The sequence below is a fragment of the Ornithodoros turicata genome, chromosome 6, assembly GCF_037126465.1.
Source record: "Ornithodoros turicata isolate Travis chromosome 6, ASM3712646v1, whole genome shotgun sequence".
NCBI classification, from domain to species: Eukaryota; Metazoa; Arthropoda; class Arachnida; order Ixodida; family Argasidae; genus Ornithodoros; species Ornithodoros turicata.
Genome location: NC_088206.1, coordinates 28,015,223 through 28,028,787, shown reverse-complemented (window position 1 = coordinate 28,028,787; position 13,565 = coordinate 28,015,223). Strand labels below are relative to the sequence as shown.

At 43.8% G+C, this 13,565-nt stretch overlaps 1 long non-coding RNA gene across 1 annotated transcript; it reads right to left on the bottom strand.

Moving 5' to 3' along the window:
* Positions 1-790: 790 nt before the first annotated feature.
* LOC135397771 (uncharacterized) lies at positions 791-1,318 on the bottom strand. The gene is made up of 3 exons (XR_010423736.1): positions 1,273-1,318; positions 919-1,027; positions 791-858 (listed from the first exon to the last, which is right to left on the bottom strand). It is a non-coding gene; the product is annotated as an uncharacterized LOC135397771 (long non-coding RNA).
* Positions 1,319-13,565: the final 12,247 nt, after the last annotated feature.

Sequence of the window (13,565 nt, the reverse complement as noted above, 5' to 3'; positions counted from 1 at the left end):
AGACAGCCATAGTAACGGGGAGAGTCGTGCTGGATTCCATGCAGCGCTTGGGAAAGAACAATAAGAAGCTACGACGCAAAAGATATAAAAAGCGTTAACACCCGACACACCTGTAGATATCTTTGGTTCGCCGTATTGGGCACATATCCGCTGTGCTCCAGCCATGACGTCAACAAAAGACAAAAAACAGGCGCAACGGTCACCGCTCTGTCTAATGAGTGACGTGATGATCTTCGAACCCCCTTCTGTTCAATACGGAGTGGAAGATACTTGGTACCAACTCTTTTATCAAGTCAACAGGGTAAATAATACCGTGATCGAATTTTCTATTCAAACTTTGCAAAGGACAGACTTGGATCTCTACGGCAGCTTCGTGTCTATGACCACGCGAATCATTCGCGACGACACCTTATCAAAAATTCCAGCAGGCCAGAAGCTGATGGACCAGTAGACCCGTCATTTGGGAGCTGGACCAGCAGAAATGCTGTTGGAGCAGTGGACCAACAGAAATCCTGCTGGAGCAATGGGCCAGTAGAAATCCTGCTGGAACAATGGACCAGCAGAAATCCTGCTGGAGCAGTGGGCCACTATACAGCCTGCGCTACACTACTGAACTAGAGTTGCCACTCTTTGTCCAGCAGAGGCACAGACTGTATGTGCCAGTGGCGTACACAAAAATAGTTGGTGGCTAAAAGTATGAAAATTGAAAGTCTGAGCATGCAAAGATTATAGATGCCTTTATTTCTCATCAGTTACATACAATTTCTTCTGTAGTCTTCTGATGTCCGAAATTTTTTGCCTAATGTCGGACGTCATACAACGTGCCATGGATAATGTAGTTGCATGGGTATACCCTACCTGTTTCGGAATAAATACAAATCAGTGAGGAGGTCTGCAACGCACTTTAGCTTAACTTACCTGATCTCTTTCAACATCTCCACGATGTATCTGTTCCATTTCCCACGTCGTGTGTGTGGTGGATCATCTGTGTTGTTCACCGAAATCGATCTGTCAAAATCGTCTGCAACTGATAGTTTCCACATTAGTAACAGTGTCACTGGAGCATCACATGTGGTATCTTCACCCTAATGCTAAGTTATGATATATAAGTTAACCAGTAGGGTAACGAGTACACTGAGATAACAGATAGATATAATATGAATCAATATGGTCATAATCACACTGAGCGGATAAAGTTATAGGAACCCACATGCTAGGAAGATTACCAAGCGAAAGGTGCACGAAACATAGCACTACGGGCACACAACTAACCTTCAGTTCATGAAGTATAACGGCTTCTGGAGGTACCTTCCAAGGTACACACAGAAACAGATATTACTAGGAAGGCACAATAAACACGATGAAGACAGGTTCGAATTGAGACAGGTTAAAATACCAGGCACAATAAACAGTCACAGCTCCGGGCCACCAAAAGCACGACGAAAGACGATTCCCGAGGGAGAGCCCTCTAAACATACGTCCGAACGCGTCCGATGCTAAATTTGAATGAGCAGGGACGCGGGACGAGCTGCGCACTCCAAGGGCGCCGCCTGTAACGGCTCCCCTCGCGCTATATCCAGAAAGCAGAAAGTCGCGCTAACACGGGACCAAAGCTGTCGGAAAGAGGATGTTTTCCCCGTCAAAATAAGTCCTCAATCACATTCCTACGCCAACAAACAACCGATATCGGAAAAGAAGAAAAAAAAAATGCCACCAGCCCCGTGACGATAAGGGAGCCGCTGTTGACATGTTGTGCTAACTTGAGAACGGAGATGGCTAGACAGATGCCGCAAGTTTCTACGCATTCGGCTTGCGGAGTACAGGAACGAACTCGTTAATGGGTGGTTCAAATCCCCCGCAGGGTTCCAACCTAAAAACAGGGACAAAGATTGCAGAATGAGGGTTAGCCCATCCTCCGGAAGCTCCCATATACGCAATGGTCCAGGGAAAATGGCGGGCGCCCAAACCACGTGGTCTCCAGGAGCCACTCACAGCGGTCAAGATCAGCAGCGCGGGAAAAAAGCTCAGGTCAAGTGCGCATGCGCAGACCGACCTCCTTTCTCAACCTCATTTCCCTTCTCTCCTCGGGTTTTTCGTCTCTCTCTTCTCGTCCCCCTTCCTCCAGTCTCAGCTTATTGGCTTATCGTCTGTTTTTCTTCCGCGCTTGCTGTTGAGTAATCTACGTGTTGTTCCAAAGCAGAGAAACAAAAAGCGAAATCGGTCGATAAAGCAAGTTTATTTGTCCTCGCGAACTGTTCAGAAAAAGTTACAGTACATATCTTTTCAAGTCTTGTAACAGGCTCCACTGGAGCTTTAGGTGCTTCGACACCGAAGGGTAGTTCGAAAGCCAATCGCAGTTAGCACACCCACTATGTAAAGGTGTACAGTTTTCGAAAACAGCTGGGCCAGGTGTGTCGTTGTTGCCGATGACTGCGGGAGCACTAAAAAATAAAATGAAAATAATTTATTGATGATGCGTAACTCTGAACGAAAATCACTGTTATGGATAGGCAATCGATGTTGATTTCGTATTTGAACACCAAAGCACACTTGTCACACACGTTCGTAGATCACAGTGAATGAACGGCTGCGACAACCACACATATAATTTAATTAGCGGCATAACCGAAACGCACAAGTTACGGCAACGCACTTCACTATGACACGTCTCTAACGTACAGAGTGACTCGTAAATGTTGTACGTAATACACTTAACACGATAAACCTGCATTACTTCTTTCGGTAACAAGAAGCAACCAAAGTTGTCTTACCGTTGACATGCGGGACATCTGAAGAAGTGCGACTTCCTCACGATTTGTGCGTTCTTTGGTGGTGCAGGGATTCCCTGTCATGTTTGTCTTTCCACTGTTGTAACGATCAGCTGGATGTGCTATTCCGTTTTCACGCTAGCTGTTCGCTACAACCTAAATCTGAAGCACCCAAAACCCTCGAAACTACCCGCTAGTGTCTGCGAGCACAACGGTTGTAACAGGGATGGGACACTCCCATTGATCGCAATGGGGACGTTTTTCGGGCAGCAGCAGCGCCAAATACGACCCCAGTGGTTGCAAGACCAATTCTGCGAATGCGCATTCGCTATGATTTTGGATAAGGCGGCGGGTTCCGCATTCGTCCGAGGACTCTGTTTTTCATGCTTATCCAATATGCGGAGTGCTCTGCGGCCTCTCCGGAGCTGCGGTTCTGTGCCTTTCATAAAGTATTCTACTGGTTTACGAGGCGGACGTCAGAAGGTGGCAAACACAGATACTGGAACGGAAACACTGTATTCATCAAGCTTATTCATAGATATGCAAATATATGTCACTACTTTTCTAGAAATCGCTGCGCAGGCGTTGCAAAAAAGTATAATTACATAGTTAACAAACACATCACAGAGTTTCTTCGTAACAAGCCTATTCTGGAGGAGGCCTGCTTTGTGACTTGCTTTCCAGTATCATGAAGCTTGGCTTTCAGGCGGTCTTTATATATTTGCCAGGTTCTTTGGCATGTCAATGTGGATTTCCGTACGTACACAACGCTTCCTGGAAAGCAGTTTCGGTGCTCTGCACCTCTAAGGACCCGAAAATAATCGATCAAATGTGAATCCTGCAATTCCGGTTTCTGCACGTACTAACTACCTTCGCAGAGGTACGAGTCTTATTCTTACCAGTGCGCTTTTGCTTGGCGTATATCCGTGTATCCGGAACTGGTGTCTATCACATCTGGGCAATACAAAATCGCACAACAGTTCACGCGCAATGTGTACCCTGTTACCCACTCTTAATAATAGAACTTTTGAAATCCACGCTAAGAAATCCACCCTTCAAATTCCAATCCTTTGAAATTCAAGCTGTCAAAATAAATCACAATGGGTCTATGCAGTCCAGTGTTAAGCACGGTTTTACGTGAGAAAATCAGTGTTTAAGAAGGTCACACTCCAGAATAACGAGTCTTTATGCAATTCTGTGTCGTATTCAGCATGTATCTCTCAATTATTCATTAATTTAAATAAGTTAGATGCGTAAATAACTGCGCGTATGAATACTAGGAAAACAACGCTTCAGCGGTTCGCCCGTTCGGCTACCATTGGGGACGAGGCTGTTTGAGAAAATGGAGTAACGACGGGACCGTATGGTGTTGCGGGATGTTCTGCATAAATAGGATAATCACTGCAAGCTCTAATAAAGCATATATTTCTTCTGCCGATTTCGTCAGGTATTTTTCAGACGTGTAACGACTTGGTGTGCTAACACGCGCGTGCAACTCATGAAGGAATTCATGGGTGAAGTGATATTGATGCAGTCGTAGCTGTTTTGGACAGGAAATCGGGTAGCGAAAAATGTCCAGGATGAGCAACATATAAAACATACCGCAAAACTGCTGTGTCGACCATTTGTCACGAGAGTAATCACGTAAACATAATGTAAACGTCTCTTGCTTTCCTCGGCCTCAGCCTACAAAGAATCGCTAATGTTATGTTTGATAAGAGCCGCGAAAAGTGGTTCAGCAAGGTAAAACTGTGCCGGGAACACCGTCACATGAGGGATGTGTTTAATTAAATCACCGTGAAAGACAGCAAAGGACTGGTACTGGTCATGTAGAAAGCAGATCTCGTTCACCAACACATCAATGGATTGTATAAATAGTCTTCCTGTCAATGGACAACTGACATTTTCCTCCCGTCTATACTGAGCAATGTTGACCCAGAGCTTGGTTTCTGAATGCCACAAAACACTTCTCGCCAAGGTGGTGCACTGTGACTCATGGACTGTGACTCAATGGGGCATTTACAGCTCAGTGTCATTACCACATGAGGCAAGTTGACTCCCTCAGATGCTGTCACTGCAGTGCTGTAGAAAACCCAGAGTATGTTCTTTGTCATTGCCCACACTACCGAGCTTTCCAAACTGCCATTTTTGAGATCTCTCAATAATCTGAACTCCTGCCCATCTCTACAAAATTGCTTGGCCTATGGCTAAATCGAGACCACGAATGCCTGCTCTCAAAGCTCTTTTCGCAATTTTGGACTCCATCGGACATTATTTCCATCCTCACACCACAAGCAGCTATGGGGTAGAGTATCGCCCCAGGCAATGAAGCTCCCTGTCCATCTCAAAATAAAGTTGATGAACAGCATCTGCAACTTCTGCGAGGTGGTTTAAACCACTCTTATAACTACATGTTATATAAACAAAATGCAGAAACCGACACTGAAGATTTTTGTTCAAGTTTAATTTGTACAAGCTTTCGCGTGGAAGTCCAGGCTTCCTCAGGAAGCATGGACCTCCACGCAAAAGCTTGTACAAATTAAACTTAAACAAAAATTTTCTGTACTTTGTTTATGCGATCTACTGGACTTGACTCCACTCTTCGTATACACTTCAACTACATGTTATGTGTAACGTAGGAGTGCTGGTATGTGGGTAGAGTGGCTAGTTTGCCACAGTACCACAAATAGGAACACAAATGGCTGATAAATCTGCTACAGAATCTGGGCCAAGATTATGAGCACGTGGAATCATCACAATTTTTAATACCATGCAGAGGAAGATAGAGTAGAGAACCCTCAAATTTTGTGCTACTTTTTCTGAATTACTTGTAATTATGCTGCAGCTACATAGGCAGCAGTTAAAATGCTACTCACAATTGCCAAAACTTTATGCTAGCACTCAATTCTTTTTACAAACTTTGGTTTATGATGTGATGAATGTTTCGGTGACTTCCATAGGCCCGGTTTCACCAACTCTGGTTAACTGAACCAATATCAAGGCTTGCCAATTCTTGAACTTAACAGACACTTCTTTTTTTCCTTCGGTGATGTGGTGAATATTTCAGTATTAATAACTCCTTTAGTGAAGCAGATAGTTTAATGACCGTTCATCTTAGTTCAGATGCTCAAAAGGTTGGTGAGACTGGGTCATTATGTAGCCTTTGTGTTCTGGTGCTGTGCAATGATTTTTCGAGGGATTCAAACTACAAAAAAGGTTAATAATAATAAAAAAATTCTTGTCATACCTACCTACATACATGTCCCGCACAGCACGTAAGAAACTCAACAGAATATAAATGTCATCATGACATTGGTAGACAGACTGATACCGAAACAAATCGGAAGGGGAGGGCTGGGTTCCACGAATGGGCACTTGTTTACTGCCTCCTCATGAAAGAAAAGTAGGACCGAAAGGCGCGTGTCTCTCAGAGACCACCGTAATCCCCTCAAGACCGTACCTTTTAGACGCGAACTCGTCCCCCCTAGCTTTGAGCTTAGCTCAACTGCACCAAATTGGTGGCTCTGTTGAACAGTATGATGTCATTTGTTTTTATGATGAACAGTATGATGTCATTTGTACCGTTTCCAAGGCACTTTGTAGAAGAGTTTTGTATGCCAGCAGTGTACTGTCTGCGAAAGGTAGTTTTCGTGTCCACTTCAAGAAGACAATTTTTTTAAGGGGCTTAGAGGATGCGTAACTACTCTGTGATTTTCACTAAATATCAGAAGAGAGGTGCACACCTAAATACCTGAAACCCTCAACCCAATTAATTGTAGGATCAAAATTACATGGGAATATATTGAGGTTTGTCTTGTTCACAAAAGATATCATTGCACAATCTCCAAAGTTCATCGGTAGTTGCCATGGTCTACATCAATCATAAACACTGCAAACCACTCATTGAGCATAGTCCGTCCGCGGTACGCAAAGTGAAAAGCGTCATTGCCCATTGTGAACACGGCCATGCAACAGTGCTTGCGGCTTTGTATTTCTGACTAGTTTCTTTCATCACTTTGTTATGAGATGACTAATGCTTTGCCAATTCAACACGAACATACTTTGTAACAACTACTTGGAACTTTGGAACAACTTTGCAAAGCATATGTACTCGTATGCACTTCCTTTAATCGCTTCAGGAGTATTTCTCCCGTAACATATCTCAGCAGATGCAGCATGTCATGTAGGTAACACAATTTTGGCACAGCATTTGCTTGATATGTCCAACAAGCAGAGATATCAAATATAGATATATTTGTGCCAAAATAGTGTGCCACGTGTCCGTGTAAAGACGAGTCGCTTAGATGGAATAGGTATAGCATCTTGATGTTGTATGCAAGAAGTTAATCCATAACTTAAAAACCCGAGACTAGGGGACAAAAAAACGACAAACACAGACAAGGTCTCAAACACCTTGTCTGTGTTTGTCGTTTTTTTGTCCCCTAGTCTCGGGTTTTTAAGTTATGGATCTATACCACCAGCTCGCTTGCTACCTCTCTATCCTCTCGTTAAGAAGTTAATGTTTGACAACATATATGTCATGGGTTAAATAGAGGAGTATTTCATACACATCAGAAGAATGCCAACACTTCAGTGCTTTACCTTTACCTGTTATTCCAATGTTTACTCACCCTTCTATTGAGAAGGGAGAGTAAACTCTCTTATCTTGAGAAGTGCATTCAAACTTAAAGGTACTGCACTAGTAGTATCTGAAGACTTTACGCCGTCGGTCCGAAATGCCAGGAGGAAATTCATTGCATTTGGGCACACGCAAGGGCAGACTTTCCGTCTTCGCTTTAACAAGCTACTTATCAGAAACAAATGCTACATCTTTGATGAGGCAGCAAACGAAGTCCGCGATGTCCAGTCTATGCGCTCACATTCTTCTCTGGCCGCTGATGCAGAAGGGAACAGTACTTCTCCCGCCATTGTGTAGCAACCACAGCGTTCTGAGCTCATTTCTCCAATGTGCATTCCTATGTCCGTTCTGTTCTCCGTACATCCGTAGCATTCTTCCTAAGCGGGATGAATTACAGTCCTTACTAGTTACAACCGAAACTGACATCATTGCCTTAACTGAAACTTGGCTGACACCAAAAGTAGAGAGCTCTGAAGTCTTGCCTAACTTTACAATGTATCGCCATGATCGTGTTGGCACACGTGGCGGCGGTGTTCTCGGTGTTAAAAGTGCAATATGTTCGTGTCCCATTGCTGTGCCTGGTGACATTGAAATGGTTTGGTGTATGCTTGGGCCACAATATGTTAAGGTACTAGTCGGTGTATGTTACCGACCCCCGATGATAGCTGTTTTGTCACTAAACTCCACGATGCACTCTCATTTGTCCGGCGCTGTTTTCCTGCGCATAAAGTTGTTCTCCTTGGTAATTTTAATTAGCCGGGTATTGACTGGAGTAACGTTTACCAACCCAAAGCTCCTAACTCATGTAGCTCTGAGTTCTGTGAATTGTGCTTAACGGTTGACCTCAAACAACTGGTTACTGAACCAACACGCATTTGCGAATCACGTGAGAGTATTCTTGACCTCATGTTTACAACATCACCAGAGTTATTTTCTTCACTTACATTTCTCGATGGTCTTAGTGATCACAGGATTATACACAGTTTTATAAACCTCCCTCGAGCTGAACACAAATCTAGAAGCATCGAAATAAGAGACTATAATAGAGGCAACTACGTTGCCATAAACCGGGAACTCTGTAACTTTCTGGAGAGTTTTTCTGAGGTATGTCACACCCGCTCTGTCGAGGAAAACTGGTCAGCGTTTAAGGCTGTCTTAAACTGCTTAACCGAGCGTTATGTGCCAAAGATTACTATCCGATCATGTGAAAGTGCTCCGTGGTACACGCGCCAATTAAAGCGCTTAGCAAATAAGAAAAAACGAGCCTATCGGAAAGCTAGGATGCGTTGTAGTGTAGCTTCTTGGGATGCGTACAAGATAGCTTCAAGCGAATATATGAGAGCTATGAAGGAAGCAAAGGAAATTTTCTTCAAATCCACCCTTCCTGCACTTCTGAATAGTAACCCCAAAAAATTTTTGGAAAATTATCAACCCCGCCCACGACTCTGTTATTCAACTGAAAAATGACTCTGGTGATGATGTTCCTACCCAAGAAAGCGCTGCCACGCTCAATAGTTATTTCGCCTCAGTGCTTGTTGTTGAAACCACATTGCACCTTTCTTCACCTGATCCTGTAAGCGATATAACTATGTCACTTATTTCCATTTTTCCGGCTGGCATTGTAAGGCTCATAGAGTCCCTGAAGTCATCTTCATCACCTGGCCTTGACATGATTAACTACAAAATACTGAAAAGCACCCGACATACTTCAAGTCATATCTTATCCCTTATCCTTAACCAATGTCTACAAGTTGAGGAGGTTCCAATGGATTGGCGCCAAGTCATTCCCATTCCAAAGAGCGGACATCTTTCTGTTCCCTTAAACTTCAGACCCATCTCATTGACCAGCATCCCATCCAAGCTGTTGGAGCATATCGTTCACTCTCATATTGCCGAGCACCTCGATCGCATTAACTTCTTTTCGAAATACCAGCATAGTTTCAGAAAAGGGTTCTGTTGTGAAACCCAGCTGGTCGAGTTCGTCCATGACATTCAAATGTCACTTGACAACAGGGGTCGTACAGACGCGATTTTTTTTGATTTTGCAAAAGCCTTTGACACCGTTCCCCACTCTCGACTTCTATACAAACTTGCGTCACTAAACATCGACCCCGCGGCCCTCAACTTTATCAGTGTATTTTTATCATGCAGAAGACAGGCGGTTTTTGCTAACGATACCTTGTCAGAGTTTCTCCCTGTTTCATCAGGCATACCTCAAGGATCCGTCCTAGGACCACTTGTTTTCCTCATATACATTAATGATCTCCCCCAATCCCTTCCTTGTTCCGTCCGTCTATTTGCTGACGACTGTGTCATCGTCATCGTCAGGTAGAGTCTAGTGCTGATACCGAACTCATTCAAAATGATCTTTTTACAATTTCTCAGTGGTGCAAAACATGGGTCATGTCACTAAATGTTTCGAAATGCAAAATTATGACTTTTACACGTTCTCAAACTTGTCCGAACCCATCCTACTCACTTAACAACACTCAGCTCTCATGCGTTTCAACATCCAACATTCAATCTTTTTTTCAACATGCATTTTGATTCGAGTATGCGTTGGGCACTTCATATCCAAAAAGTCGTCGCCGACGCCAATAGGAGCCTGGGGTATCTTCGTAGGCACCTTGTGCTTGCACCACGTCATGTAAAACTGCTTTCATACCGTGCATTCGTGCTGCCCAAACTCGAATACGCATCGGCCATATGGGATTCCCATCAAGAGTACTTAATTCAAGCATTAGAGTCAGTTCAAAACATGGCGACGCGCTTGATTACATCCAACAATTCTAGAGACGCAAGTGTTTCACGTATAAAGAATAACCTTGACGTTGATCTTCTCTCGTCAAGGCGGTTAATGGTCAGGCAGTGCCTCTTCCATAAAATTGATCACAACACAAACGTTCGCGATCGTCTCCTAGTCCCTGCTAACTACATTTCATCTCATCTGGACCACATCCATAAGATTAAGCTACCCCACTGTAACACCACTTCCTTTCTAAAATCATTCTTTCCTAAAACAATTAGTGACTGGAATCTCTTGCCTGAACATGTTGCTTGTACACACGACCCTGCTGATTTTAAGGCTGCCCTCCTCCAATCCAGGGTTTCAGGTTCATCATGCTTTTCCCATGGTACACATGGTCTTCTTCCCTTATCAACTTGATATTTCATTTTTCACTTTTTGTAATACTTTTGTTACGCGTTTCTATTGTACTTTTCTTATGTGCTTCTGTCCACTCCGTTATGTAATACCCCCTGGGTCTTTAACGTACTTAAATAAGTAAATAAATAAATATTGGAATTATGTATTTCAGAATCATTTTTGTATTATTGAATTTTAATTTGGCAATCCTTTCACGTGTCTTGTGATAGACAGGTTAGCAATGTAAGCAGTGTTTATGTGCCTCTCACAACCTGCATCTTTATGCAAAAATACTCCAAAAGCCGGGAGACGACATAACTAGACGAAAGAGTAGAGAACTCCGACTTAACATAACCAAATAACAAGGTTTACTCAGACGTTTCGTCCGTCCTGCGACGGACATCATCAGTGCCTGCCAAACTGAATGAAAGATTGCACAACCGGTCGTTAAGGAGATGGGAGTATTGTTCGTTGAGGGACCACGGTTTTTGTCACAAACCGAGGGGTCACCGCGTATGTGCCAAGACTCTAGAAGCTTCCTGTGTCCCCATCTTTGTTCTCTCTTGTTATGTTAAGTTGGAGTTCTCTACTTTTTTGTCTGCATTTTTATGTCTGAGGCTCTTTTTTTGACAAGAGGGCAAGGGTGCCGGCAGTATGGCACATGTTCACAAAAATGCAGAACCAGAGACACACACACACAAAAAAAAATTATAGCATAACCAGGGTGTCGAACCGCAAAAAATACGGGTTCGGTTCGGGTTCGGGTTCGCGTTGTTTTGATTTCGTTCCGGTTCAGTTCCGGTTCGGCCACGCCAAAAACCGAACCGGTTCGCAAACCGGTTCGCAGCCCCGAACCGGTTCGCGAACCGGTTCAACGCTTCCGTTTTTTTATGTTCCCTAAAACTGCTTTTATCAGGAAATGCGTGGCTAATAGCTTACTGCTGTTGTCTGCATTGACGTCTTTAGCGAGAGAAATAAGAAATGGATGAACACTTATTGCAAATAGAGTCCACGCTGATGAAAGTAGCGGGAAGTAGCGGGACAACACCGCAAGTGTTGTCCCGCTATTTTCTGTTCCCAAAATCTCCTTTTCACACGCACAGTGCCAGCAAGATAAACTTAAAGGAAGCCTAATAAGATGGACAGCGTAATATAGACGACAGTACTTGCCGGCACACTGCCTTCGCAGCGTGAATCGATCTGAAACCGTACTGAAGCATGTCGAAAATATGCCTGCCAGCCTTACTCTGTCCGAGCTCACAGCAGTGTACTAGTTAATCCACCTCACAAAGGCAATGTATCACGACACAACTGCACTACCAATAAGCAGAACCACATTTACTTTTCAAACCACGACCAATCAAACAGGCACCGTTCTGCGTACGCTCCTTCTCCACTTCTCATGTTTCTGACTTGTTTAATTTTTACTGCTCACGTGTAAAAAGAAAGCTTGGGCGCTTATTTGATCACATATTCGTCGTGTAGAGCTACATAACTGGCCTACTCCATTCCTGTTGCATTCGTTCGCGTGGCACCCCGTCTCTGAAGAGTAGACGCCGCATCACCGCGTGCGTGGGGCGCCAGCCGCGGCGCTCACAAAGACAACTGCGCTTCAACATGTTAAAAAGATGCTGAAAGTATACTTACTATACGTCGTCGTCTGACTGCTAGGTGAAAATTTCTGAAATCCATGATATAGGCGCGTGATGATCATACCGATGTGTCTTCGTTCGGGGATAGAGAGGAACTCTTGTGCTGACTTTTATGTCCGAACCGTTTTGTTGCGAACCGGTTACCGCTATTATTTTTTATGGTTCTGCTCCGGTTCGGGTTCAGCAGTGTTCTGAAAATTTCGGTTCGGGTTCGGGTTCGGTTCCGGCAAAAATAACGGTTCGGGTACGGTTTTCGGTTCGAGTTCGGGTTCGGTTCGACACCCTGAGCATAACACAGTCCCAGTCATTTTGTCGTGCCCTTTTTGCTGTGTCGTCTGTTCTACATTTGTTTTTGTTTTTTTCGTGTGTAGTTTCTGGATTTTAAGCCCAAGAGCAGTTGCTGTAGAGGATGCTGAGAACAATTGAAGCATACATTTTCTCATTCTCACATTATGCTGTAAGCAGTGTGAAATACAACTCAAAAGGAATTTAATGAGAGACAACTTGTCACCAAGATTAGTGTGGGAACATTGCAAAGGAAAAATAATTCTAAACCATAATGGATTCTTATCCTATTTAATGGTACAGGATCAAATGAAAGTTATTTAAATAATATTAAAGAAGTAACCGTGCAAATTATCAGTCAAACAGTGAAGCTGGCTGCAGTACACTACAATGTGTCACATGTAACAATATCAGTGTTTCCAAAACTGACACATAAACCTTAGGGAGGCCGCAATAATCAAAGCGGGGGTTACACCACTTGGCGAAAAGAAAAAGCAGATGAAGTGAACGCAATATGCGACAAAACCAAGGAAACTATCTCGCTACAACTGCAATATATTGAAGTTATTTTTAAAAAATAGAAGTTCAGTTCAGCGCACAAACACTCGGGAACCGAGCTAACGTGTTTTCCGTCAGGTCCGTCGCATTATTTCTCACTCTGTCATGACGGACCCCCTAACCTCAGCACACGTCACTTGCGCACACTGCACTCTAAAATCTGTACCTCTTCAAACCCCCTTTTATAAGGTACATTTTTGCAAAAATGTACCCTTTATTCTATGCTGTACGAAAGCGCATAAAAGGTACAGCACTTTTAAGGTACGCCCGTCTAAGAGGTACGCCCGTCTAAGGGGTACAGTTGTCCAAGAAGTATGCAGTCCTCACACAGCGCAGAGGAACATGTTTCTGGTGACATAATTCGTACGCGAGGTATCGCACGCACAGCAAAATGCACGACGCGCGTCATGTATTGTGCGTTTATACTTTGATATCGGTAGTGGTAATACACACTCGCAGAAGTGTGTGTAAGAAAAAGGAAGTTGATGTTTCGTCCCTTGACGCTCGTGGCCTGTGCG